The sequence below is a fragment of the Papaver somniferum genome, chromosome 3, assembly GCF_003573695.1.
Source record: "Papaver somniferum cultivar HN1 chromosome 3, ASM357369v1, whole genome shotgun sequence".
NCBI lineage: Eukaryota > Viridiplantae > Streptophyta > Magnoliopsida > Ranunculales > Papaveraceae > Papaver > Papaver somniferum.
In genome coordinates this window covers 133403628-133420146 of record NC_039360.1, presented here as the reverse complement: position 1 = coordinate 133420146, position 16519 = coordinate 133403628, and the positions used below count along the sequence as shown (strand labels likewise).

General features: G+C 36.0%; 1 pseudogene; it reads left to right on the top strand.

The window, feature by feature from the left end:
• Positions 1–15019: 15019 nt before the first annotated feature.
• On the top strand, positions 15020–15119 carry LOC113362454 (annotated as a pseudogene).
• Positions 15120–16519: the final 1400 nt, after the last annotated feature.

Genomic DNA, 16519 nt, shown 5'->3' with positions numbered 1-16519 from the left:
TAACAACCTCACCCAATATTTCTCTTAGCAATATGTATGAACTAACTTCAATATACTTTTAAGAGAATCAACTAGACAGTCAGAATCAATCTTAATAAAAAGTATATCAAAGAGTTATATCTGAATTTCTCGATTCAATACTTACTCAAGCAAATAGAAATCTGCGAGCCTAATTGAATACAAGAGAAATTAACTTGAAAGGTACCAAAGACCAGTGTTCAAGGATGAATCAATTTCAATCAATAACCAAAGGTTGGATTTACCAATTGATCGATTCAACGCACAACCTGTGATATTTCAATTATATAACAAAATATAATGCGGAAAATAAATAACACAGACACCAGAAGTTTTGTTAACGAGGAAACCGCAAATGCAGAAAAACCCCCGGGACCTAGTCCAGATTGAACACACATTGTATTAAGCGGCTGCAGACACTAGCCTATTACAAACTAACTTCGGTCTGGACTGTAGTTGAACCCCAATCAATCTCACACTGATCCAAGGTACGGTTGCGCTCCTTACGTCTCTAAGCCCAGCAGGATACTACGCACTTGATTCCCTTAGATGATCTCACCCAAAACTAAGAGTTGCTATGACCCAAAGTCGAAGACTTTAATAAAAAAATCTGTATCGCACAGAAAAATCTACAAGAATAGATAAATCTGTCTCCTATAGAAATACCTACGAGTTTTGTTCCGTCTTTTGATAAATCAAGGTTAACAGGAACCAGTTGATATACCGGACTTATATTCTCGAAGAACAACCTAGAAATATCAATCACCTCACAATAATCTTAATCGACTAGCGAAACAAGATATTGTGGAATCACAAACGATGAGACGAAGATGTTTGTGAACACTTTTCTATCTTGCGTATCGGAGAAATTAATCTCAAGCTAATCTTACGATTGCACTCAAATACGATAGAAACAACAAGATCAGATCAAGCAAATACAGAGAAAATAATTGGGTCTGGCTTCACAATCCCAATGAAGTCTTAAAGTCATTAACATATAGGGTCTCGATAGAAACCTAAGGTTAAAGTAAAATCGACTCTAGCTTAAACAACTAGTATCACACAGGAGGTGTGGGGATTAGGTTTCCCAGTTGCTAGAGTTCTCCTTTATATAGTCTCCAAATCAGGGTTTGCAATCTAAGTCGCCTTGGTAACAAAGCATTCAATATTCACCGTTAGATGAAAACCTGATTAGATTCAAGCTAATATCTTTCAACCATTAGATCGAACTTAGCTTGTTATACATAAATGAAATGCACGTTCATTTAGGTTTGTGTAACCATACCTAAACGTGTACACCTAGTTTGTTCAACAGTAGTTAACCAATGGTTAGCCATATGAGAACTTTCATATCAACCTTATTCATCTTCACCATAACTAGTTCAAATGACTCAAAATAACTAGTTAGAGAGTTGTTCAATTGCTTATATCTCATAGAAGTATATAAGACACAATCGGAGCAAAAACGGTTTTGATTCACTCGAATCGATTCATGAACATTATAGCCACGGTTTGCAAATATGCATTCCTTAGTTTATATATGTCTTAGTTCATGAATAAACCGTTTTAGAAAATAACCCACTCAAGTATGCATACCGGTACGCACACTTAAGTACCCGGATTGAGTTTGTTTTCAGTTCACAAGCTCCAGCAGAAATTCACGGGATGTGAACTTCCGGCAGTACGCATACGGGTACGCGGACTTAGTTTCCGGCCATCCTCAACCAGTAAAGTACACATACTTTAGTTCAAGGATTTTGGACTTACACAAGTATAAGTTCACATACAATGTTTATATCCATTCAAGGTTATCTATTCTAAACTCTCATTTCAATCATTGAAACATTCTTAGAGGATGTTAAATAGAGGTTATTCACATACTAATTTTCATCAAAGCAATTTTCAAGATATTGAAATAATCAACATGACTTTCATCACTTGTAAGATGAACTTGGCCAAAGCGAAAGCTTACCAACACATATTTCGAGAAATAGATAAGCGAGATATACTCGGCTCGAAATAGCAAATGTGTATAATCGAAGTCTATATAGCGATACGACTTTTGTCTCAAGATAGGAGATAGAGTAGATAGACTTTTGAGTGATAGATAAGTTCAAGTCTCCACATACCTTTTAGTCGATGAAAACCCACCAGTTCCTTGAGTAGTTGTTCGTCTTTGCATGATGAACGTCGTGGAGTCTAGAGCTCAGCTACACTTTCTATCCTAGTCCGAGACTTAGCTATAAGTATAATATAAATCAATACTTATAGTTTTGGCAACTAAACTTGACAAACAAGCTTGAGATAGCAACGCTTGCGATTTCGACCGAGCAGTGCTCTAACAAATGCGTCATCGTAATCGACATGTTTCTTGTATTGAACTCCACAACAATCATCTTAGTGAAGAATCTGTTATTAGTGATAGAAACAATATATGCTAATTGAATTATCCAATAGAGATTTTGTTGCTCAAATGAAAAATTCAAGATCTTATGGATGAGGTTGTGGAGGTAGGTATGCTAGTTATACTACTTCTTTTGGCAGAGTTGGTGGTTGTAAGACTAATTTTTAATTTGGTAGAGGATATTTTTCTTCTTCAATGTATGGAAGAGGTTTTGGTGTTGGCCAATCATCAACCTCTTTCCCTATAGTTACCAAACCACCACCAGGTTTGCAACCTGCTCTATCATCTCTTATTTGTCAAGTATGTGGAAAGTCTGGTCATGGAGCACTAGAATGCAGAAATAGGTTGAATGTTTCTTATCAAAATTTTCATACACCATAACATTTGAGTGCTATGTTGGATTCTATTAATATCATGGGGGAAAATCCATGGTATGCTGATACTGGTACCAATAATCACGTTACTACTGATGAGTATGAATTACAAGTTACATCTGCTTATGAGGGGAATGAAGAAATACATGCAGGTAATGGTAAAGGTATGATTACCACTCTTACTGGTTTTTCTTTGAAATCATCTTAATTCATACTTTTAACCTTGCAAACATTCTTCTAGTTCCTAACGCTTCTCAAAACTTACTTTTTGTGCACAAGTTTACTTTAGATAACCATTATTCAATAGCTTTTAATTCTTATGGTTTTGTTTTGAAGGATTTTGTTCATTGGGAAGACAATTTTACAAGGCCCACATCATAATGGTCTATATCAACTTCATTTTATCCGCCATTCATCCACCAATACTACTCTCTCCGGTATAACCAGAATAATCTGTTCAGATGTTTGGCATACGAGACTTGAGCATCCATCTTTTCAAACTATGAAACTCGTTTGCAGTTCATTATAATTACCCAATGTAATAAAAACTCATATTTTCTGTAGTGATTTTCAACTAGGCAGGAGTCATAAATTACCTTTTATTTTGTCTATGTTCGAATCCATTAGATCTCTTGCATCTTGATCTATGGGTTACCTATCCTGTAACATCCATTATTTGATACAAATATTATGTCAATATAGTGGATGATTACTTCAATTTTTTCCGGTTATTTCCTTTGTTTGAGAAATCCGACTTTAAGAAAATATTTTTCAATTTTAAATCTCAAGTTAAAAACCAAATACAGTCAAAAATAGTAGTTATAAGGACTGATGGTGGTGGTGAATTTTTAAACAAGGAATTGTCTTAATTCTTATCTTATAGCGTGGTATTCTTAATAAGATTTCTTGTCCTCATACACCTGATCAGAATGGTGTATCTAAGTCAAAGCATAGATACCTTGTTCATGTTGGTGGAACTTATCTTCTTTAGTCAAGTATTTCAGCTTTTTGCTGGGTAGAAGCTTTTACAACTGTTAATTACACTATTAACAGATTGTCAACTAGCTCACTAAGATTCAAGATTCAAGTCTCAATATGAAATATTTTTTCATAGAGCTCCCGATTATCATTTCTTATGATCTTTTAGTTGTTCGTGCTTTTCTTGGTTGAAACCTTATTCTTCTCACAAACAAGATCCTAGAAGTATTTTTTGTATTTTTATTGGCTACAAAAATATTCGTAAAGTCTATGGTGCTTGGATATAGCTACTGGCGGGATTTATGTTTCTACACATACGGTATTTCAAGAATCGGTATTTTCTCTCAAAAAGACTCGACCATCTCCTATTGTTTCTTCTTGTTCTTCTCACTTTATTCTTGCTTCTATATTTGATATTTTCATTATTGCACCTCATACTTCTTCTAAGATTTCCAGTCATGTTGTTGTAATTTATGATGTTTTACTTACTATTCTTTCTGCTACCCCATAAACACTACCAACAGAAGTATCTTCTATTGTTATTCAACTTGATACAAGTATAATTCATGATAATATTTCTCACGGTACATCTACCACTGAAACATCTACACCTATTGTCGCATTTGACACTGAAAATTTACATCCCATGACTATAAAGGCTAAAGTAGGTCTCTTCAAACCGAAAGTGAATTCCATAATGCACTAATTATCTGCATCCTTCAGGATCTTCAACAATTACAGTTCCTTGCATGTGTTATTCAAGCTCCGAAATGTCCTAAACGGAGACATTCTTAGGTACAAGAGTACAGTGCTTTAAAAACTGGAGGCGCTTGGTCCAAAGTTTCACCTCATCCTTCTCAGATTATAGTTGGTTTTAAATGCGTCTTCAGGATTAAAAAAAAATCCAGATGGGTCTCTTAACAAGAATAAATCCAGGCTTGTAGGTAATATATTTCATCAACAAGAGGGATTTGATTATTCTAAGACATTTAGTTTTGAAGCTAAACCAACTACTATCAAGTTCATTTTTGCTTTAGCTGTCAACTTCAACTGGTCTATCTCTCAACTAGATGTAAGCAATGTATTTCTTCATGGTGATTTGGCAGAAGAAATATACATGGTGAAACCTCCAGGTTTTGTTGATCCAGACCATCCAAATTATGTTTGCAGACTTCATAAATCTCTTTATGGTCTGAAACAAACTCCAAGAGCATGGTACAAAGCATTATTTAATGTCTTATTGTCATTTGATTTTAAGCTCTCCCCTACAGGTTCATCTTTGTTTGTACATAAGTGTGGTTCTAGGATTACTATTATTCTCATCTATGTGGATGATATTCTTATTACTGGTAACTCAGAGTATTATTAATCTTATTTCCAAACTTCAGGAGCATTTTCATCTTAAGAATTTAGGTGACATTCATTACTTCTTAGGTTTGGAGGCAAAAAGGAATGAGAATGACCTCTTCTTATCCCAAACTAAATTTTTTATTGATTTGTTGGATAAATTTGATATTGGTGGAGGAAAGCCTTTCCACTCTGCAGTTCATGTTAGTTGTAAGATTGTTGCTTCTTCTGGTTCTTTCTTGTCATCAGATCATACTGAGTACATGTCTCTTGTTGGTGGTCTTCAATACCTGATTTAGACCAGGCCTGAATAAATTATGCATTTAATTAGGTATGCCAGTATATGCAGAATCCTACTATACATCATCTTATTGCAGCTAAAAAAATATTGAGACATGTCAAAGGTACACCGGATCACAAGTTATTCCGCAAGGGTTTAACAGCAGTTCATGGGTTCAGTGATGCTGGTTTGTGCTGGTGATCCAGACTCAAGAAGGAGTGTTTGGAGGCTATTATATGTTTTCTTGGTCTAACCCTATTTCATGGTCTAGTAAAAGACTATGTACAGTTGGAAGGTCTTCTACTGAAGATAAATTTCGCAGCTTAGCCAACTCTGCAGCTGAGGTCATTTGGGTTTGTAAGCTTCTGAAGAATCTTCATGTTCGTCTTCCAATTGCACCATCTCTTCTTTGTGACAATCTTAGTGCAATTTCATACTCCTCCAATCCAGTTTTTCATTCATGATGAACCATTTGGCAGTTGACTATCACTTTGTGCCTGAACTGGTTCAAGCTAATGAGCTGAAGATATCCTACATATCTATTATTGATCAAGCAGCTGACATATTCACCAAAGGTTTGTCAGGACCACAATTTTCTATGCTCGGAGGTAAATTGAGAGTGCTTCCTAAGTATGCTCTGCTCAATTTGAGGGGGAATAATAATAGTAAATCATTGTTACACTCTCTTTATATCATATGTCACTGTCTTGATTAGTTGTATTGTATTACAGGTGTAACTATTATATGGTCTTGTGTACAAATGTAGGATTGGTTTCACCGCCTCACTTTCTGTCTGATATTAATGTTTTGAGTCATTTATTTTTATAATTAATTGTTAAGACAGACAATAATTTTCCACTGTAGTTTTACAATTGTACATTAATTAATGGGGATTTTGATAATATACACCCATTCTATAATGCATTTACAAAAATACAACTGTTTGTTCTAATATTACTAAAATACACCTGATTTGATAATTTCGTCAGTTTTTTGAATAAAATGGCTAATGTTGTTATGTGTACAGCTGTCAGCACATCAAAAAGTCTGAAAAACCCCTAACTGTACCAACTCGGGTTGAGTTCAACTGAGAGAATCACCAAGTCGACTCAGAAAACCGTGCATGTGCACGTCACATGACCTGCAATTATAATTGTGACTTTCCCATCAATGGTTTTAAGCTTCTCTGTTAGAGCATTGCTCGGTTGAGCCCACCAAGCGTTGATATGTCAAGTTTGGTTATCATATTTTAGTACCAAAACTCAATTAGAGTCGCTTGATTAAAATTACAAGAGTCAACTTCGTTTAGGTTAGTCTAGAAAGTCTAGGAATGTTGAGACATACAAGTATTACTTTAAAGACCTGAAGAACGTGACGACGTATCCACTACAACGAAGACATCATCCTTCCACTTGAGGTTAGTGATACCTTGACTTGTTTCCATTCATATTTTTTCTTTTAAGTCGTTTAAGATTGAAAACATAACATGCGAAGTTATATATATATGATAGTATAGTATTAGACTTGTCATATTATTATGATCAAAGTGTCAAGGAAGTATATTGAACTACGAAGTATAACGTTTATCTTTTGAACTTCGTAAAATCTATGTAAATTGTTACTTGATTGTGTATTGGATATAGGTGTGATTTCATCCTAGGAAACCATGTTTTATTACATTTCTTTAAAGGAAGTACATATACGAACTTGTATCGTAATCGAAAAGAAATCAATAAGTGTTTTGGTTCGGTTTTCTATGAATATATATTTGATGACCAATTCAAACCTAAGGTATAACCGATCTTAATTTATGTTGATAATCAAGGTAGAACCGATCTCTGCCTACTTTGGAATACATAGTAGAACCGATCCTATCTTTTGTTGGAATCATGGTACAACCTATATTGGGAGTCTTGGTAGAAACAATCCTAGATATTTTTAAGAATCATGGTAGAACCAATCCCTACATATATTGGAGACTTGGTAGAACCGGTCCCAAGGGAAAAACTGACTTTCAACATTTACATATCATTTTACGATTTTGTGTGAGTTTGGAATTAGGGTTTGCTAAATAGAAAAGTTTTGGATGTCGATATAATTTGAATATGTACACAATTCTTACCTTTGATTGTTCAAAGATATTCCTTGATACTCAAGGTGATCCCAAACCAAAATATTGAGAATCTTTTAATTAAGAATTTGAATTATCTGTTTTTGATTTTCTAGCAATCAAAACATATCTCTAAAAAACTATATCAGTTAAGTGATTAACTACTATTAGATATTTTCTAAAGAGAGATTTTGGAATTACATGTTGGATATTAGTTGGAAATATGAAAACCTAAATTACGTACTTTATTGCATATCTTGAGAATCTTTTGGTTTTGGAACTTCCTTGTAGTCCAAACAACCTTGGCCTATAAATAAAGAAGTTTTTACTTCTTAAAAACTATCCTCAGCCATGCTAACTTCATTGTTTCCTACGATGCCGACTACTAGTATTACTTGTAATATTATATCGGAGAGGAAAGTAACCTAATTAGGCGAAATCTCTTACGTCCCCTCATTTAAAGACTTCTTTGGGATCAAGAAGCTCTAGCAAATACCGTTGGTGGGAACCAAGACTTTGGATTCCACTACGACTCATGATTGATTGATAAAGATTTCAAAACTCTAATCAACTTTTAAGTCCTCTTTTTATCTTAACTCACTAAAAATCAGACAGATTCTCAAATATTACTTGTAAACCTTAAGCATAGATTATAAATAGATTTAACAAAGCATAACCTATCAAATTGAATGACAAATAATTAGGAAAATCACGCAAACAGTTTGAAACTCTGCAAAAGTAGTGATTAAGTGAATTATGTAATAAAACTAGAGAAAATAAAATAGTGATCCATCAATCATGTGTAAGTAGCTTCATCCGTTGCCTTGGTTAAGAGGTAATTAGCTCATCTTGTTGGAAACACGCTCAAAATATGAATTCATTGCTCAAAAGGTGTTTACAAAGGTGAAAAGCATCAAAAAAGAATAAAACAGCAGTCACATAAAGCCTTTTGCAACTGAACAAAAAACAATAGTTCTCTTATGTGGTTGGATATAAGACTGCTTTCTGCGACTGACTCTATCATCCCAATGTTCTTCCTTGCAGCAACATGAACTTTTTCTTTCTCGCTCTGCAGTGTTCTAAACTTCACCCAACTACTCGATAACCTCCCCCAAACTCTCGATAACCCTTCTGGCTTCACCCATGTTCTATTTATACACACAGAAACCCTCTTGGACAAGAAATCTCGATGAAATCTTCTCTTTTCTTTCTCCGGAGGCCACAAGATTTCTTTCCTTCTCTGTATTTTCTACGCGTCTGTGGGTGGCTTCAAAATATCTCTATGATATAAACAAATCCAGCAGAGGATATTTTAACCTCATCTTTACACCCTACTTCCACAAATAAAATCAAATATACCCGAGAAAATTTTACCTCCCTGTTTTCTTCCACGCATGTAAAAATCCTTCCATTTTCGATTCAAAGACCTTTACCAAGCCTTATTACCCTTAACGGGCCCATAACAAACCAAATACACGAAAAGGTTGCTAAAATCTCATCTGAAATCATCCCTGAAAATATATAGGTTACCGGAACTTCAAACTCCATGTTTTTCTCTAATCTCGAGTCTTAGCCAAATTTGATCCTTTCGTTGATTGAATCTCTTCAGAAATCCCCCAAAAATCCAACCCTAATCTGTTCCGTGAAAACAAGTTTTCCCGCCAATTTTGAAATTCAAAATGCAGAAGATGACCTCCCCCTATGATGTGTTGCTCTCCCTTTAGCAACTGGGGAGGAAATAGTAATTTTGGGGTGCCATAGTAATCTTCATGAGTATCTTTATGAATTCTTCTGGGTGCCTTTATCGCGTCCTCCGGGTGCTTTTAGTGATTCATCTCGAGGGTCCAAATACCACTTTTCGAGCCAAATTCTCCGCAAAAGCTTATTTCTTCAAAAACACCTACAAAAAAACATAAAATAATCAAATAAATACAAAATAGAGCACTAACAATACACATAATTGAGAACAAAATAGACACATAAATGCGTCTATCAAATACCCCCGAACTTATTATTTGCTAGTCCTCGAGCAAATCAAATCTACAAAATAAAATCCTAACTCACTGTCGCAGGCATCGCGATTGCACTTAGCATGTGCAACAAGCCCTTAAATCCCTAGGTGGCCTTAGTGGTCGAGTTATAGTCTCGGGAGGGATTACCAGAGATATACCCACAAAACCTTTACTCCAGACCCTGGATACCTACGCAAAACCTTGGAATAGCACTAAAGAATCTCCTTGGTTGACATACTTATTGACTACAGGATAAAGTACCCTGATGCGAAATTCCAATTGTTGTACACGAGTTTGCACTCAAGCATACTAAAATTCATATATAAGTGACAGAGCTCTACTTAGATAGTCGCACTATGGACATCAATATCCGGAGTCCACAAATCACATGGTTAGATTAAGAGATGGATATAGAGAAAAACATAGAAGGTTTTGATGTTGACTAGGTGAACGGTGTTTCTCATATCTGTCTGAAGGCCACTGCCAAAATGAACCTATCCTAATGGACTGAGATACTAGTGTGACTAATATCAACACAACTGGCATATACAAGGGAACCAGTGGTCGAAAATCCAAACTCTAGGTCAACACAACTGGCATATACAAGGGTACCAGTAGTCGACTTTATTGAATTTATTCTGGTTGGTCTGGTAGTCTGGTCTCAATTTCTTTTTTTTTGTCTTCTTTTTTTTTTCTTTCATTTTTTCATCTATGGAGGTTAGCCACTCTACCTATTAGATATGGAGGCCTTGGTTTATACACTGGTAAGGAGGCGTCGCAATATGACTTTCTAGCATCACGTGTGCAATCATGGGGTTTACAAGATCACATATTAAGAGGGGGAGGAGTGGTGGAAATGGATGACAATTTTTCTAAGGCCTTGAGGACACTATAAGCAACTCTTCCTGATTATGACTTTAGTAACTTCAACAATATGGACACCGCCCCCCTTAAAGCACAAAGAAACTTGGTGAGTGCTCTTTTTGGTAAAGTGGTTAAAGACATGGATACAGTTTATGAGTTATCAGACAGACAGAAAGCGGTTTTTGGTTGCCTGCAAGCAGCGCATGCCCAGGACTTCCTTCTTGCTATTTCGATTGAAGGCCTCGGTCAGAAGATGTCACCCGTGGAGTACCGGTGTATTCTTAAGAACAGGTTAATGATCCCCTTATACCCCTCAGATTCACGTTGCCCTGCTTGTTTCACGGGTTGCTTAGACGCATATGGTGAACATGCAGTTCATTGTAAAGTGGATCCTGGTTTTAAATATAGACATGATCATGTGAGAGATATGCATTATGATATATTATGGAGAGATGGTATTTCAGCAAAGAAAGAAGCGGCTGTCAACTTTTTGACAAACCCCCTTGAAGGGAGATCAACACTCAGGCCAGCGGACGTTCTTATTTTTGGATGGGAGAATGGCAAACACGTATGTGTTGACCTCACTAGGGTTTCTCCTTTAGTTGGAATTGGACATGGTGCCTTTACAGTTGTCCAGGCAGCACTGAGGGCTGCCTCAGGTAAGATAGTGAAGCATGAGAAAGCGTGCATTGACAATGGACATTCTTTTATCCCCTTTGCTTTTGATACTTTTGGTTTTTTTGGCTCCAGAGGCGGTAGGACTTCTTAAGAGAGTCCAGAAAGTCATGCACAGTAATGTCATGACCCCCGGTTCGAGAGAGTTTGTTTTTAACAGGATAGGTTTTGCAATTCAAAAAGGGCTTGCGGCGCAGCTTGTTGCTCGCTTGCCTTCTATGTGAGTTTTTATTTCATAAATTGTAATTTTATGTGGCCTTTTGGTTTTCAAATAAGGAAATTTTTTTGCTTTGTTAAAAATAAAAATTAAAAACTTTATTTAAAAAAAAAAAATTCATAACAATTTTTTTTCTTCATTTTTTCATTTTTTTTGGTATATCAATCACTCTATTTCATCCTAGCAGTGGTAACAACTTGATTCGTGAGAACCACCTAATCACTTAGATAAACATATTTTAAAAAGAAAACAATATAAAAACAAAACTGAAAAGGACTCAACGAGATATGGCGAAACTACCATGTTATGTTAGGGTACCGACCCTAAACTCGTCATAAGCCCATGGGTAGAACTCAACTTGAAAACCGATTAAAAAAAGGAAACTGGTTGACTAGAAGAGGGAACTCATTGACTTATAAACTACCAATTAAGCCCCATATAACCAATGTGGGACTAGGATCCCAACATCCCACCACGCTTCCAGACCAAACGTCCTTGTTGGCCCACTCTATCGACACTGACCCGAAGGTATCCCTTTATATTATGGAGGCTTCACTCCCTTATCAGTATTCAATGCGGGTGACAACTACGCCCATACATAGGTGCCCCAACACTTTAATATAGCCTATAGGTCACCCCTTCCGTGGAGCGGGCATGGATCGTGGTGGTTGGCTCTGATACCAAATGTTAGCGTACCGACCCTAAACTCGTCATAATCCCATGGGTAGAACTCAACTCGAAAACCGGTTAAAAAAGAAGAAAACCGGTTGACCAGAAGATGGAATTCATTGACTTATAAACTACCAATTAAGCCCCATCTAACCAATGTGGGACTAGGATCCCAACATGTTATTTATAACTCCTGAGCTTTGTGCTTTTATAAATAGACTCTTTAGATGTTTCCATCTAATCAGATTGGTTCCTTAACTCCTACAACCAAGATGCTTCCATCCACTTAGATTGGTTAGTGTTATCCTTAATAGGCATAAATTTCTAGGCTCTGGAGTTTATTTATTGCAACTAAAAAGTTTCTCCCATACCTCCAAACTTAAATCTAACATTGTCCTCAATGTTCTAAAGATAAAATTTAAAACATGAACAAGGAGAAACTATTACCATTTGAAGCAAAAGAGTTAAGGAAAGATATTACCATGTTGCATGAGCATGGGTTACCTCCCAAGAAGTGCTAAGTTTAAATTCTTTATCCAGACGTCATATATACCACAAAATGGCTAATTACCTTTGCAAATCATATATCAATAGTCGAAACAACTGTGGATCAACAAAACCAAATAAGACTGCCACAATTATGAGACAACTGCACCAGATTAGAAAAATGAACAGACATACAACCTGATCTAAAATTTCTTGCAAGACAACTGGGTTTTTCTGCGGTGCCCACTTGGGCTTCATATGAGTTTCTTGAGAATTATATTCATTCGAACAACGGGTCTCTAATGGACGGATTTCCTCCTGGATAGTATTAGGAGGATCAGGTTGCATAGTCGGAAGAGACTCAGGTAATAATTCAAGAACACTAGGATCGAGTCCCAAGTTAGGGAGTTCTAATGGGGATACTTGACCATCACTACCCCCAAACTTAGAATTTTGGGTGTCTCTAGATAGACTAGTCACAATATTCCTAATTTCTAAACCATCAGATTCTTGAAAAAGGTCAATTGCTTTCTCTAAGTTGTAATCAGGTGGTTCATCCTCTAAATGCATTTGAGGCATACAAGTTGTAGGAATTATATGTTTCATTTCCTTATTTTCTTGAAGCATGATTTCTGGCCTACTCTCCTGATCGGAAGCTATAATCACAGGGAAAAATGCATATTTAGGGTCCAACTTAGGAGTCTTTTCTAAACAAGGGATTAAGGTAGACTCAAAATATAGTAATGGTTCGAACCTAGCTTTCCATTTATCAATATCTAACACAGTAATAGAATCCAACAAAGCATTCACTTGTTCAATGTTTCTATCTTCGTCGAAATCCATGCTAAAGTGGGATAGACAACTCTCTAATGGATCTTCTGATATGATGTTTGGTAATGACTCCTGAATTAAGGTTCCTATCATGTTCACCTCTTCAATGCACGTGTCATCTACATCAGAATGTATCTTATTGACATTAAAAATATTCAACTCAATAGTAATATTACCAAAAGATAGATTCGTAATACCATTTCGGCAGTTTATGATCGCATTAGACGTAGCTAAAATGGGCGACCTAAAATCACAGGTATCTGGTTCTTTGGGTCAGGGACATGTTGGGTATTTAAGACCACGAAATCCACATGATAAATAAACTTGTCGACCTCAATAAGAACATATTCTATCACACCACGAGGAATTTTAATAGACATATCAGCCAACTGCAGTGTTATCTTGGTAGGTTTCAATTCACCAAATCCTTGTTGTAAGCACACATGGTACGGAAGTAAGTTTACACTAGCTCCTATGTCCAGTAAATCTTTTTCTACCCGATCTTTTCCTATCGTGCAAGCAATGGTAGGTGCACCTGGGTCTTTATACTTAGGAGTTGTGGGGTTCTGAATGATCGAACTTACATGACTAGCTAAAAAGGCTTTTTTAGGGACACTAAGCTTTCGCTTTCGCGCCTACATATCCTTGAGGAACTTGGCATAAGACGACAGTTTCCTAATTGCTTCTAACAACGGAAGGTGTATGGTAACTTTCTTAAAAACCTCCATTATGTCATTAAAGTTGGATTCACTCTTTGTTGGTACTAATAGCTGTGGGAATGGGGCTCTAGGCATAAAATAGGGCCTCTCAGGAACCGAATTGGCATCCTCATAAACTTCATCAGTCTCCTAAACTATGGATGGACCTGAGGGGTGAACCATAATATGCTCACTATCGGGCATGGTTACCTTATTTTCTACAACTCTACTACTCCTAAGGGTTCTAATTGAATTCAACTGGTGTGATGGTTTTGCACCTACTTCATGAATTCCTCTAGGGTTGGGTTGTGTTTGACTAGAATACCTACCTTTTTCTCTCAAGAATTCATTTATTAAACCAACCTGGGTTTTTAACTCGTAAAAAGCCTGAGAGTTAGCATGTACCAGCTTTTTATTTTCTTTAAACCCTGTATCATCGATTGATGAAATGATGTAGTTTGTTGGGTTAAAACGGCAAGAGATTCCTCAAGACTTAAAATTTTCTTATCGGATTGATTCTGAAACTGAGTTGGTCCTGAAGGATTCTTAGTATAGCCAAAACCTGGGGGAGCATTCGAATTATTAAACTGACCTTGATTCTGGTCCTTAGACCATGAGAGGTTCGAATGGTTTCTCCAACCAGGATTATAGGTTTCTGAATATGGGTTAAATTTCTGACGGTTATCAAATCTAGTGTTATTATTATAAAGAGCATTGGATTGCTCTTCAATAGTCTTGCCTTCCCAAAAAGGCTATACTCTACCACTAGTGTGACCCAATTCTATAGCTTATAACCTTTTAGCTATTGCTGCAAATTTGGCATCTGATTCAAAGCTTCCTTATACCCTATTAACGTTCCCTTTGCCTAAAAGAATTGTTTTCTTGAATTCCCTACTATTTTCCCATTGGTGGGTCTTTTCTGCGATTTCATTCAAAAATTCTATCGTTGCATCCACAATTTGGTTTTCAAAACCACCAGTGCATAGAGACTCAACCATGGTTGTTGTCGAATAATCTAAACCCTCATAAAGGATCTGAACTAGCCTAACCTTTTCTAAGCCATGATGAGGACATTGGGCTAATAAATCACTGAACCTTTCCAAATACCTATACAAAGATTCTCCCTCATGTTGAGAAAACGTACAAATTTGTGTCCTAATAGACGATGTTTTGTTCCTAGGGAAAAACTTGCTCCAAAAGGCAGATGTAGTTAAGTTGTTCAGATGTTTCGATTGACCCGGAAGCTAAACCATATAATGACGATTTGGATTTATCTTTCAAGGAAAAGGGGAATAACCTAAGTTTCAAAGCATCATCATCAAGGTTTCTAATTTTTAGGGTACTACAAATTTCCTCAGAACCCTAACATGGAAATAGGGGTTTTCATTTTCCTTCCCTAGAAATATTGGGAGCATCTGTATGGTCCCAAGTCTAAGTTCATAATTTGCTTCAGTTTCAGCTAACCTAACGCACGAGGGACGAGTAGTCCTAGTCGGATTCAACAAAGCTTTCAAAGTTGCCATTTCTGGCTCTACCCGAGTAATAGGGATTCTCTCCTTAGTAAAATCAGGACGTTCAAAAATAGGTCTCTCTAGATTAAGGTAATCAAAACTCTTGTTTCCGAAAATATCACTTCTAGGTTTTTCACGCATAAACCGTCCTAGAGCGTTTCTCTTACGTTCTGGCATACAAGAATTCAACCAAAAACTGTACAATGCAAATGCTGGGCTAACTAACTTAGGTAGGCTTGGGTTGCCACATCAAAATATACCCAAAGGTACGAGGCTGAGGTTTCTGGTGTATCAGATGATAACGCCCAGAGGGTTCACCGTACTAAACCACTTGTTTTCCTAAAATCGGTGCCGGACGAAAATGCAATTGATGTGTGCAAGTTTTTTTTTTTTTAATAATAAATAAAAATAAACAAACAAGCAACAAAAATAATTACAAGTCGAAAATAAAGAAAATAAAACTAACAAATAAAAGTCCAAAAATAATATCTTCGGTTTCTCCTTTTTTGGCAAGTTCAACTCTCCACTTTTATCTTCGAGTCAATCCTGCACAACAAAAACAAAAATACCAAAGACGTAAAATAGAACAAAAAAAAATCTAAAAAAAACACAAAATACAAAGGCTAAAAAAAATAAAAAAAATAAACCTAAAACCTAAACCTAAATACAAGTCCCCGTCGGCGACGCCAAAAATTGATGTAGATTTTACAGTGATAAGAAAAGTTCGTTTACAGACTTGTAGAGATTTTTGGTTTCAGAATAAATTTTAATGCTATAATTAATAAAACTTAAGTGAAAATGATATCGGGGTTTTAGAAATAACCAAGACTTTGGATTCAACTACTACTCATGATTGATTGATAAGGATTTCAAAACTTTAATCAACTTTTAAGTCCCCTTTTTATCTTAACTCACTAAAAATCAGACAGATTCTCAAATATTACTTGTAAACCTTAAGCATATATTATCAATAGATTTAACAAAGCATAACCTATCAAATTGAATGACAAATAATTAGGAAAATCACGCAAACAGTTTGAAAATC